Source organism: Onychomys torridus, chromosome X (genome assembly GCF_903995425.1).
Source record: "Onychomys torridus chromosome X, mOncTor1.1, whole genome shotgun sequence".
NCBI classification, from domain to species: Eukaryota; Metazoa; Chordata; class Mammalia; order Rodentia; family Cricetidae; genus Onychomys; species Onychomys torridus.
This window is the reverse complement of record NC_050466.1, coordinates 12,691,117-12,704,242: the sequence shown is the minus strand read 5'-3', so window position 1 is coordinate 12,704,242 and position 13,126 is coordinate 12,691,117. Positions and strand designations below refer to the sequence as shown.

General features: G+C 40.5%; 1 protein-coding gene across 1 annotated transcript in view; it reads right to left on the bottom strand.

The window, feature by feature from the left end:
* Window positions 1-12,458, bottom strand: part of Jade3 (jade family PHD finger 3) — a 130,160-nt gene extending 117,702 nt beyond the window's left edge. The window contains exons 1-2 of the mRNA XM_036174852.1: window positions 12,371-12,458; window positions 9,238-9,346 (exon numbers count right to left, since the gene is read on the bottom strand). The gene's annotated coding sequence lies outside the window, so the exon portion shown is untranslated. The remainder of the gene's footprint in view (window positions 1-9,237; window positions 9,347-12,370) is intronic.
* Between the last annotated feature and the right edge of the window lie 668 nt (window positions 12,459-13,126).

Below are 13,126 nucleotides of genomic sequence, written 5' to 3'. Positions count from 1 at the left end.
TACTTCCTATTTTCTATATCCATTTACTAGAACTCTACCTACCACTAACAAAAGGATTTAATATTAAAATAGATTAGAATGTATACATTTTAGAAATTACAATATCCTTTTCATCACAGAATTTTTATTGTCTTTGGAGACCCATTACTCTACTTACCAAGACAGGCCTGTATTAGACTCAAAATCTAATGTCTTATTCATAACACAATGTGCAACCAACCAATGTTTGCTAAACTGACTTGCTCTGGCAATGTGGAGGAAAGTGACAAACACATGGTCATTATCAAAATCTAATCTAGACAGACTAAATCTTGCTCTAATTTCTAATTAAACAATTACTAAGTTGTTAAAGATATGCTCAATAATTATAAGGCATACATAGAATTTTGAAAGAAAGCAGACAGATAGCATACTACTAGTGGTACAGAGGTTTTTAAAGCCTAAAATAGGCAGAATCCAAGTAACAATGCATTACTCCATGCTCTCTAATCATAAAATTCAATGGGTTAAGTAAAAGAGATATAAAGAAAGAGATATGTATTGGCTTTCTAGATATGTGATGTCTTGCATTAGGTAACTTACTACAGTGATCGCATTTCAGCTCAGATATGTAAAGCTTTCAGAGGCCATCATTCTACTCTTAAAACAAAAAAAGCTTGCTAAACTGAAGAGCGATCTGGCAGGGAAGTGAAGTTGCTGGACAAACTACCTCATATCCCAAAATACCAGGAACCTGCAGAGAGACACTGGGTTGGGCACAAAAGCCTGTAGGAATTTTGAACTAGAAATTCTATGATTAGCCATAGTGTGAAGCTTCTGTGTTCCATAGAGAAGTTTCTACCCTTTAAAAAAGCCTTTCTGGGGGCTGGAGAGATGGCTCAGTGGTTAAGAGCACTGACTACTCTTCCAGAGGTCCTGAGTTCAATTCCCAGCAACCACATGGTGGCTCACAACCATCTGTAATGAGATCTGGTGCCCTTTTCTGGCCTGTAAGGACACATTCAGACAGAGCACTGTATACATAATAAATAAATAAATCTTTTTTAAAAAGGGGGGGCTGGAGAGGTGGCTCAGAGGTTAAGAGCACTGGCTGCTCTTCCAGGTCTCGAGTTCAATCCCTGGCAACCACATGGTGGCTCACAACCATCTATAATGAGATCTAGTGCCCTCTTCTGGAATGTAGACAGAACACTCTATGTGTTGTAATAAATAAATAAATCTTTTTTTAAAGATTTATTTATTTATTATGTATACAGTGTTCTGTCTGCACATACCCCTAAACACCAGAAGAGGGCACCAGATCTCATTACAGATGGTTGTGAGCCACCATGTGGTTGCCGGGGATTGAACTCAGGAACTTTGGAAGAGCAAGCAGTGCTCTTAACCTCTGAGCCATCTCTCCAGTCCCAATAAATCTTAAAAAAAAAAAAAAAAAAAAAAAGCAAGCTTTTCCTACAGGAATCCCACCAGGCTCTCATAGTGAAGACCAAGAAAAATCTAAGAGAAAGCTCCTATAGTGCTACCTGGCTGGCTGGATGACTACAACAGTCCACTGTGAAACTCACTAAGACCACCTCTCATCTTTAGTACAGAATAAAGGGATAAATCCTCAGGGAGGAGGACATTAGTATACCCAATGGGGTGTGGTAAGGGGTAGGAAGGAAGAGAAAGAAGCCCTACACAAGAAGAATGAATAGAAAACCTTGCTAGTACACACTCAAGACCCAGGTTATAGTACCTGACCAATCATAATCAGAACACCTCCTCTTCAACACCTGACATACTACCTACCTGGTAACAGTGCAATACAATTGGAAAAACTATATATATATATATATAAAAAGCACCCTACATTTAGAAAGCATCACAACAGACAACCCAAAGCCAAGAATAGTAAAAATGAAGTTATCATGGGAGCTAGAAAGATGACTCAGCAGTAAAGAGCACTTGCTGCTCTTACAAAGGACCCAAGTTCAGTTTTCCAGGACCCACAATAGTGGCTCACTACCATGTACAACTCCAGTTTGAGGGAATTCAACCTCTACAAACAAGCACCAGGCACACAAGATAGTACACATACATACTTGCAGGCAAAGCACTCATCCATATAAAATAAACACTAAAAAATGGTATTACTAGAAGAATAGGAAATCTCTGGTGCTCTTACCCTGCCTCCCACCTTCACACACTCAGGCCAACAAAAACATTGAACTCCTCACTAAAGGCCTAGGAAAAGAAACCAGAGCTTTCTAACTACTAAAAATTTATCAGAATCTCTTGCCCATGTGCAGCTTTCAGGATGTTCATGAGGTGTATCAAAAGGTAAGAAAATACCCCAAGTTACAAAGCAGTTACTGAGTCCAAACACAGTAAGTAGTACAGATGTCGAGACTATCAACAATCAAATTTAAAAGAATTATGATTCATGTTAAAAAAGCTCTAATGAATAAAGTAGATAATATGCAAGTCCAGACATATAATTTCAGCAAAGAAATAGAACCTAGGTGAAAAAAGCAAATAGAAATACTAAAAAGACAAAAGTTAAAAAAACAAAACCAGCAACCCAGTGGGCTCAACAGTAGACTTGATGCAGTCAAGAAAAGTATCAATGAGTTTGAAGGTCACATTTATTGATCGGGCCACTAAAAATTAAAACAAAAGGAGAAAAAAAGAACCAGCACACAGGGGCTAGAGTGATGACTCAGTGGTTCAAAGCATTTGCTGCTCTTACAGAGGACCTGGGTTAGATTCTGAGAACCCACATGCTGGCTCACAACCCTCTGTAATTCTAGTTCCAGGGGACATGACACCCTCTTCTGGCCTTCACAGGCACTGCACACATGTGGTGCAGACATATATGCAGGCAAAAATAACTATTAAAAAAAGAAAACAGCACACAACATTCAAGAACTGTGAGACATTCACAGTGTAACAAACCTGGAATTGAAATCCTAGACAAAGAAAAAAAAGCAAAATAGGTAGAATTATTTGAAAAAATAATGACTGAGAAATTGTAGACATGAAGTACAGATAAAAGGACTTTGGAGAATATTAAATGAGAAATATGAAAAAAAAAATATAAAGCCATATCTAGGTATATCATAAATTGATTAAAATCAAAGACAAAAAGAAAACCTTTAATGAAGCCAGAGGTAAAGAGAGGCAGACATTAGATATGCACTAGGATAATAATTATACCAGACTTAACTAGATGATATGCAATAATAGAATAATATATTGAAGGAGAGGAAAATCTCTTCCAACCATTATTCTACATCACATAAAATGTCCGTCAAGAGTGATTGGAATATGAAAACTTTCTTAGACAAAAACAGAATTTGCTGCCATCTAACCTATCCTAAAAATGTTAAAGGAAATTCTTTTCTTCATTAAAATTATGTTTTATTTTAATGTAACAATTTTTATTAATTCTTTGAGAATTTCAAACATGCATACAATGAATTTTGATCATATTCACCACCTACTCTTCCCTCTAACTCTTCCAAGATCCACCTTCACCTCTCTCCCAACTTCATATGCTTTTTAAAAACTAACTCAAATTAAAGTCCAATTTGTGCTGTCCATATATGCATTGGTATAGGGCCATCCACTAAAGCATGGATAATCTATTAGGAACTATATTCCTAAAGAAAACTGACTCTCCTCCTAGCAGCTATCATTCTCAATAGCTCCTCAACTAGAAGTGGAAGCTTATGAGCACCCCCCCCCCCCCGTCCATGCTGGAATGCTGACTAGCTAAAGAAAATTATCTAGGGGGAGTTGGGAAACCAGGATTAACAAAAGAAATAAGAAGAACTGGAGAGGAAATAAATGAAGGTAGGGTATAATATTTTATTTTTTAAAAATGTTTAAGAAGTCAATTTTCCATCTATCAGCCAAAGGCCAATTTTGCAAGCAAGCCTTCTAAGACAACAGCCTGCTAGGTAAATTGCTTTCTACACAAAAGGACATATACTATAAAACAAACCCAAAATTCTACAGCTAGTATTATTCTTGATGAGAGACGAGAACAAGTTAAGTGTTCCCTTTTCACTACAATTCTGAAGAAGAAAAATGTCAGAGTACTAATATTACTTATTTCAAGACTCACTATAAAACTATAGTACTCAGGAAAGTGTGGTAACCAGTATATCATGGCTGAGGATGAGGCTCAGTGGTAGAGCATTTGCCTAGCATGCTTTAGGCATGAGATCTATCCTCAGCACTGCAAAGAGTATAATTAATGGAAAAAATGGTTACGACACACAGATTCATGGAACAGAGAAGCTCAGAAACAGATGCACAAATGCAAAGGCAATTTAATAAATAAAAGATAGACTTTTCAACAAATGATGCAATAAAACATCCCATATGTGGGAAAATTAACTTCAACACATACTTCACTTTCATGGCTTATTGGAATACAAACTGGCAGAACCACTTTGGAGGACAGTTGGTCCACCTCTGTCCAGCAAAGACCAGCAATTCCATTTCCATGCACTTATCCAAAAGGAACTGAAAACTTATGCTCAAAAAACAACCTATAAGCTAATATTTACCACATCAGTTGTCCTCTAGTCTACACACATGTAATTCAAAGCTGGAGGTATAGTTCAGTCATATAGCATGCATGCTGTACAAGAAAAGTCCTGGATAGGCTCAATCCGCAGTACTTAAAGAAAAAGTCAGAAGTATACCAAGATGCATTTCTAAGGGGAAAAAACTTACCTGAATATCTATCTATATATAGAGGGGTGTGTGTGTGTGTGTATATATATGTATATGTATATGTATATGTATATGTATATATGTGTGTATATAAATATATATATATGATCAAGTCAAGTTGAGGAGTGCATAATTCTCATCTACTATGTATTAGTTCTCTTTTTAAAAACACACATAATTTTTGAAATAGGAAAATAAACAACCTATCTTAAAAAAATTATACATTAGAATTTATGCAATGCAGTATCGCTCTCAACCACTAGTCCACATCATGCATGCCACAAAACTGTCAGTGCTTGAACAGCCCTCCAGAAATATTTTGTGTCTATATAAGCAAAAATTTATACATTCTTGCCCTCAACTCACTATCTGTTTTACATAAATGGTAACACTCACTCTACTGGTTCCTGATTTTTCTCACTGTATATGTTATAGATTATACAATACATAGTGTAATAAATCTTGTATAACTAAGCCCTGACTGATAATTAATATATCATCAATCTTCTACTATAGGCAATATTCCAATTAACTTGTAAGTATTTGTTGAATAAATTCTTGGATAAAGTGCTAAGTCAAATGCTATGTTTATAAATATAGATGGCTCTTTTCAAGTTACTGACTTAAATATCAGGGATTATAAATTTTTATCCTAGGAGGAAATAAAATCTAAGATTATATCATCACACAATTTTCACACACCCCTATGATGCACAAAATGAACATTTTACTCAGTTTCCCACGTTTTCAAGAATCATTACATTTTTATATAATAAATTTCAGCCTTCAAGCTGTTGAAAAAAAGTCTATGTTATGTAAAGACTGTTACCTTTGAGATCTTCCAGAACAAAGGCCTGATGCACCAAACTGGTGGATCTTGGCCACTCACTTCACAGTATGATACTGGATTCTTCACTGCAACCACAGGGATATTTTTAAAATTTTGAATAAATAAAACATAGTTATAAAGAATCCTTTGTTCTTATTACAATGCCCAAATAAGCATTTCTTCTCTTAGGTAAAAATTATATTTGAAAAAGGGGAGGGGCTACAGGCAAAATTGCCAATGTTCCTCTCATCAAATGGTGGTAGATTACCAAGTCTTTCTGCTTAACTACAAAACATAGTATACAAGGATTTTGTGATAAAACATGAATGGGCATTGAGGAAACACAGGAGCTCCTTTGATAATAGCTGTATAAGATCAAAGAATAGTTAATCCTTTTGTGAGAATATCTACTTCCAAAATCACACACTGCCTCCCTCTAGCTTTCCATTTACTACCATTTATACATTATCGCTGGAAAGGTTCCCAATTTGTTCACAGCTCCTTATATCTACTCTTTGAATGGTCTCCCACAATGTCTCTGGACTTGGTCATGAAAGCATTCTTGTGATCTAGCAATGGAACAATAGCAAATTTGACAGGAACAGACAATTGAAAAAAATACTTATGTACTGGCTGGTGCTTGCTTTTACTTGCTTCTCTCTTTGGAGACTCTGAGACTACTATGTTAATAAGTCCAGACTATCCAACTAGAAGAGACCACATAGTGATGAGCCATCCAAGCTTAGGGCCTCCTACCTAAACAACTAGTCTACCAAACAGCAACTGTCTATGCAAAGCCACACTAAATCATCAAGCCACTAACTAAGCACTTTCTCTTACCCCTAAAAACTAACTAGCACAGGCTACTTAAGAGTATGTTTGTGACCCAATATGCATGGCAAGGGGAAGAGAGCACAGATTTTTTTTTTCTTTTGGATTTTCAAGACAGGGTTTCTCTGTGTAGCTTTGCGCCTTTTCCTGGAACTCACTTGGTAGCCCAGGCTGGCCTCAAACTCACAGAGATCCGCCTGGCTCTGCCTCCCAAGTGCTGGGATTAAAGGCGTGCACCACCATCGCCTGGCGAGAACACAGATTTTTGTCTTGTGAGGTTTATGCTATACATAAAAACGGTTTCAAATATAAAAACTTCCACTACTTGAATGAAAATACGAAAAAATATTACAGAAAAAAATGTTTCAGTCTTTCCAGAGTCTCACAAATGTGCCATCACAGATGGCATACACACAAAATTAAAAATTTACAAATTTCCATTTAGTCACGGAAGTATCTTAATTATGATATATTTAAACCAAAGCCTTATACTCCATAGTTTCATTTGTCATGCTAAATCTAGAATTCAAGAAATTACTTTTCCTCTCAATTCTAATAGTTTATCTATTTCACATGGCTTAATTAAAGCTAACTGATTTCCCTTAATGAAGCCTAAAATGCAAGAGATATGGACCTAACTAAACCAGTATTCTTAAGCAGTACCTTCTTTTAGCATCATGGCAACTCTTCTTACCAATATTTACAAAAGACAGTAAAGGTCATCTACCAACATTTTGGTGTAGGTTTTATACAGAAACATCACCTCTATTGGAATGAAAGGTGGAATGCTGAAGAAGTGACTTAACGTTTTTTTAGGTACCACTAGATATTTTTCTGAAGTACACACATATACACACACACACACTCGTGTGCATGGTTTAGGAAGTTTAATAAAATACCTTCAAGTAGCCTCTGCCTGTCTTTGAAATAAAGCACAAGCTCCTTAATGAGGTTCCACAAAGCCTGTCAATCTTCTGCCTACCTTTTTTCCCAGATCCAGCCAAACCTCTATGAATCAGTACTATCACAACAACTGCTTTTTCCTCTGCCTGGAAATCTCTTCTCTCTACCTTTTACCTTATTTATTATTATTTATTCTTGAGGCTCCAAATGTACTCCACTGGTTTCAGTCACATTAGAATTAATTCTATCTCTTCCTTGCCGTGTGACCATGTGCAAGCTGGCTCTGTTTCACCACTTTAACATTCATACCTCTAAGAGATATCCTCTGCTCAGAGAGCTATCCAGTACTAAACATAAAGGAAACTATTACCAAATCAGTTGCTATTATTTTCATTATCCATAAGGTAATCGCCATTGTCTTTCCTGGAACTATCAATCAGACATTTATTTGTTGAAAAAAAACAGAAATAGCCCCTTGGCTCCTACTTCAATACTTAACACTTTATATGTTACTCCCAACATACAGCATTTTTTTGGTAAGGGGAGATGAAATAAATGTTTACAGAGCAAATATTACTTCAACTAAATTCTCATTACCATCCTTAGAGATATGATTTGGCATATGAAGAAACCAAGGCACAGAGAAATAAACTAGCCAAGATCAAGAGGATGAGCCAGAATATGAGTCCAAATATGCCTGAGTCCACTTCCTGTGGTAGATGTATAACATCAAAGGATTCCCCAACTCATGAACTTCGTCACCTAAGAGCAAAAGGCCTTAAAGATGGATATATACAGTTACATCCAGTTAAGTGACTCCCAGATATCTACTCTTCAGATCCTTAACCAGGCCTCTGTTCCCATCAGCAGAACATTCCTCCTCCTAACTGTTGAAAAGATTCCTCAAATTCCTTCCACTGGACATTAAGCTCTTAAAGGGATGAATATCTTTCTCTTTTTATACCCCTAACAAATAGAAAGCACTCAGTATGTTTGCTGAATGAATTAAATGGAAACTATACTAATGACCATAAAGTTGAGGGTTTTCATAGTATTAAAATTTGACATAGGAAAATACACAACAAGAACAGTGAAAGGGAGAGGGTGTCTTAAATACTTTTACGATTGGTCATGATTTCTCTATATAGCACCAGAGATTCCACTTGATTTACAAACATATGCCTGGTAGCTACAGGATGGCCTTGACAAGTACCACTCTCTCAATGGTTATGCACAAATGATTTGTAAAAAGAAACAGAAAGAGCAAATGAAAGCAAACTGCTGATAACTAGTGACCTTGGATAAAAAAAATATAGTGAGTTTTTGTCCCAATCTTGCAACATTTCAAAAAAATATATATTTTATCAAAATTAAGTTTTCAAAAGCTAAAAAAGAATAATACCAGCAAGTTTCCCAGGAGGTTTCAACACTGAGGGTTTGGTGTATAGGCTGAGCTGATATCACATTCTCTTGTTAGCTAGTCCAAAACCAACATTCTAGCCAAACATAGTAGCCCACGCCTTGTAATCCCAGAGTTCAGGAGGCTGAGGCAGGAGGATCATGAGTTAGAAGGCCAGTCTGGGCAACACAGTAAACCCTGTCTCAAAATAACAACAAAAAACTCACATTGGCTTAGTTGTTGGTTTTGTTTTTTTTTTTTTTTTGGTTTTTGTTGTTTTGTTTTGTTTTTTTTTATCAGCAGGTATCAGAAGAAATTGGCCTTTACTGGTAGTGAGGCATAGTCATGGCTTCCGAGTTGGAGCAGAAAAATTTGTAGCTTGAAGGGTACTCATGATATCACAGACGCCTCCAACTGGCCAAAGTCCCAGTATAACTTCAAGCCCTTGCCAGATCCTTTTTCTTCAGGGCATATCAGACTCCTTCCTCCCCTAGTACCCCCAAGGACATGCCCTCATGTTCAGGAAAACACCACTTTGAGTTTTTACCTTTCCTTTTCCAAGTCTGGTAGATTGGATCAGGTAAGTTTTTCCGGAAAACTCAGCACAGAGACACTTTTGATTGTAGGAGCCTTGCTTCTGTTGTCTATGGAAAAACCTACAGAGAGGACACAAAAATAACCATGGGGGAGTTACAAAAACCGATAACTTAAAGCAGTAGTCACTTAGTCTATAATGATCATCTGCTAGCACCTTCTTACTCAATCATCACATCTAACCATCCATTCTAGATTCTCCCCACCCTGGAAACCTTTATAAAGCTGAGAATACTTTATCTTTCTCAGCCACAGTAACTAGAACAATACAAATTTATGGATGAGCCAAATGTCCCCACTTTATAAGGGTATCAAGATAAGTGGTAGGTAACTCAGTGGTAGAATGCTTGCTTAGCATGTGCAAGGCTCTAGGTTCAATTTTCAGTACCAAAAACTATGGCTAGGATAGTCCCAGATGAGTATCACCCAACACCCACCTCTCATCTAGAAAAGTGAGGCAAGCAAAGATCACAGTAAATTATCCCCTGGTAAGAGATTATCTTAATATAAGTCAGCATATCAATTCTATCTTCTTCAGTTCCTATTTTTTGTAAGCTCCATGAAGAGGTAGGTACATTATGTTCCATTATAATATTCAACTTCATTTTAGCCTCCCTCTCTGCATCCCTGATCAAAGCTTCTAAGAGCTCTCTAATGTCCCATCTCCACAAACACCTGATGTCTCCTGATTTCCTCACCAACCCCAAAATATGTAATTAGTTTCAGCTAGACCTCAAAGTAAAAAAACAAGAGACAGCTTTGTATAGCTTAGAGGACAAACATTTGTTATGGTTGGTAGAACACAAGAGAGGGAAAAGACAAGCATTATTAAAGTAGATGACCATACTAAACCTGCAAGTTTTCGAACGTTCTTGTACTTTAGCTTTCACTAACTCATATGTCTCGGGTGTGATAACTGTCCAGGAATCATCAGTTGTGATAGTCCTGGGGCCCTCCTCTACAAGCTGGAAAGTAGTTCACAAGTGCTCTTAAAGTTGTTTCCAAGTCATTCCTGGCTCCTTCACTTTGAACTACCTGAGATCAAGAGTCATACCACAATGCCATGGTCTGATTCAGAAAACTGGAAATAAAGTGTGGGTTCTGGAATTAGAACACTGTAACCTGTATTATTCCGAACTGACTAAAAAAAAATCTTTCAAGGCAGCAGTATTGGAATAAGAGCTCTTCTCTAGTGACAGAAGTATACAGAAGAGCACAAGTGAAAGAAAGGTGGCAATGATGGTACCTGATGTTGAGAACTTAGTATGAACTGGGCACCCTCCAACTTAATATGAATCGCACCTTCCAACTTCTGTAATCCTTGAAGTGAGAGTTTATCCTCTAATAATTCAAGCATTTAAACTCAGAACTTACCTTAAATCAAAAAGAAAATGATAATTATCGAAGTAGGATACTCTTAAGGTTAAACAAAAAAGAAAAAAATCTACTTTTATTTATTCACAGTCATCATATAATGTGTAAGAACTACACTATTCAAAGGGTACAAAGGCCAGGCTCTAAGTTCCCACCATTACAGATGTTACAGAAATACTAAACTAAATAAAACACAATGCTTTGTTTCAAATGGACTCTGCTCTTCTCCCCACCCCCATTTTCCAACCCCCAGGCTGACAAGAAGTGGCTGCAGGCAAGGTATTTAAGAAGTAGTCCGGAAAAGTGGGTTCTGGTTATCATGAACTAGGTAACGATGTTGTGCAACCAGTTTTTACTTTTTTTTTTTTTTCATTATTTTTCAGAGTTGGGAGAGTAAGCAGTTATCTTTATTTGACTCAATGCAGGGAATGAGGTTGCCTTTCCCTCTATGACACTGGAATCACTGTCACCACGGTTTTGATTTCTTATACAATCAAACTGAGGAGGGTAGACGGTGGGGGTCCTCAGCTTCAGAGATGAGTGTATCTCACAAGGTGGGTGGGGGTCGACCCTTGCACACATCTCAGAACATGGATTTCCTTGCAACTCAGAACGCCAATGGAGCTGCCAAACAAGTTTCTTGCCAAATCCCTACAAGCGACATATGTCCTAGGGCTGCACAGAGGTAAACTCTTAAGCATGTCTTCATATATCACCATTAAGGAAGGACACTCGACATCCCACCCCACTTTCTTCCTGACAAATAATGAACACAGGTTGCCCTGTGTAATTTAAAGCCAGACTCCACCAAAGCCAAGGTTCTGCTCCGAAATGCAAGAGAAAAAGATCAGAGGATTAAACAAATAAATCTGGCCCCCTTAGAGGAGGTAATAAAACGAACTAGAGAGCTGGAGAAAAGTTAACAACTGTGCCATGCCCGGTGGCAGAAAAATCTCCCTGTAATTGGCAAAGCCCTGGCGATTTTCCCACCCCCAGGACCGCAGGGCGCTTGGTGGCTGGGAACACTTGCAGCGACCTAACAATGACTGGAGAAAGGAAAGTTCACCGGCCCGCAGAGCGCCCGCGCTCCCGCTAGGTTGGCATTTCGCCTCTCGGGGTGCCTGGTTGCTCCCTACACTGCCTGTCTTCCCCTCTCCAGACACTCGGTGTCTTCCCGCTCCGCAAGGCTCAAACAGTCAGGGTGCGCCCTCTCGCTGCTAGGACCAGCTAGCCACAGGCGGTAGAAAGAGCATGCCCTCTAGCCCAGAGGTCTGGCCCCCACGAGTCCCTGATAGCACGGAACAGACACGGGAAGGGGCGCCGGGAGGGGACTGTGAAGGGAACGGCCGCCACAGTTATGGCGCTCAATGCCTCCTGAGGTTTCCAGGAGGCTGCAGCCGAGCTCGCGTGTCCGTGTCCGCTCCCCCCCCCACCCGCCCCCAGCCGGGGCCACCAGACACAGCGCGCCACCAGGCAGAGGGGCGACTGGGCACTTTACCTCAGCCCACACACACTCCCGGCTCCAAGGCTCTTGGGGGACACCGGAGGCAACCGCTTCGTGGAGCTGGAGCTCCCCTGAGCGCAGCGAGGCCGGGACCCCTAGGTCCACGCCGCCCTCGTCCCACTCCTCGAGGCCGCCACTCCCGCCGCCAAAGCCACACTACGCCCACAACCTCGCTGCTGCTACTGCAGCTACCCTCGAGAGCGCCTACCTTCAGCGCTGCTTCAGGCTCCGCTCCTTTCCTGCCGCACACTGGGGCCCCCTCAACGTGCCGGGCGAGTCCAGCTAGGGTGGTAACCGCCCCCTAGCCGCCCGCTTTCTTCTCTTCCCTCCCTCGCACCTGCCCCCTAATCTCCTCTTCGCCCCGCCCTCCGGCCTCGGGACTCCCGAGGAGCCACCGGGGCCGCCCCCTAGCGCTCTGCTCCCGCCCTCCGCCCTGGCCGCCTGGCCTGTCAGGCCTCAGCCCTGGGCAGGCTGCTGGGCGGCGGCGGCCGAAGAGGCGCGGAGCACTATTGTATTCCTGACACTGAGCGCTCCCACGCTCCGCCTCTTCCCTTTCCTTCCTCATCACCGCCACTCCCCCCCCCCCCCCCGCCCCGCCGGCTGCGTTCGCCCTACCCGACCGACTCCTTGCCGTCTGCTCGCCGCGCGCTCTTCTGGCGGGCTGGGCGCCATCGCCAACGCCACCGGCTTCGAGGCTCCGCCCACTTCGGGCTCTCGCACGCGCGGCGCAATGCTTCAGGTGGGTTCTCCTCCCCTCCTGCTGCGCGCGCTGCTGCCCTGAGGAGTCCCAGCCCCGCTAGGGGCTAGAAAGGGCGAGGTGCATTGACTCCTGCTCTATCACAATGCAGACCGAGCTTTTCAAGCCCCTGCACCAACTCTAAAGTTCTACAAGTGCAATTCGTATATAAACTCGATGACCACCATTGCTTTCTGTCATTTCTGCCTGAAGTATGGAAAAATAATA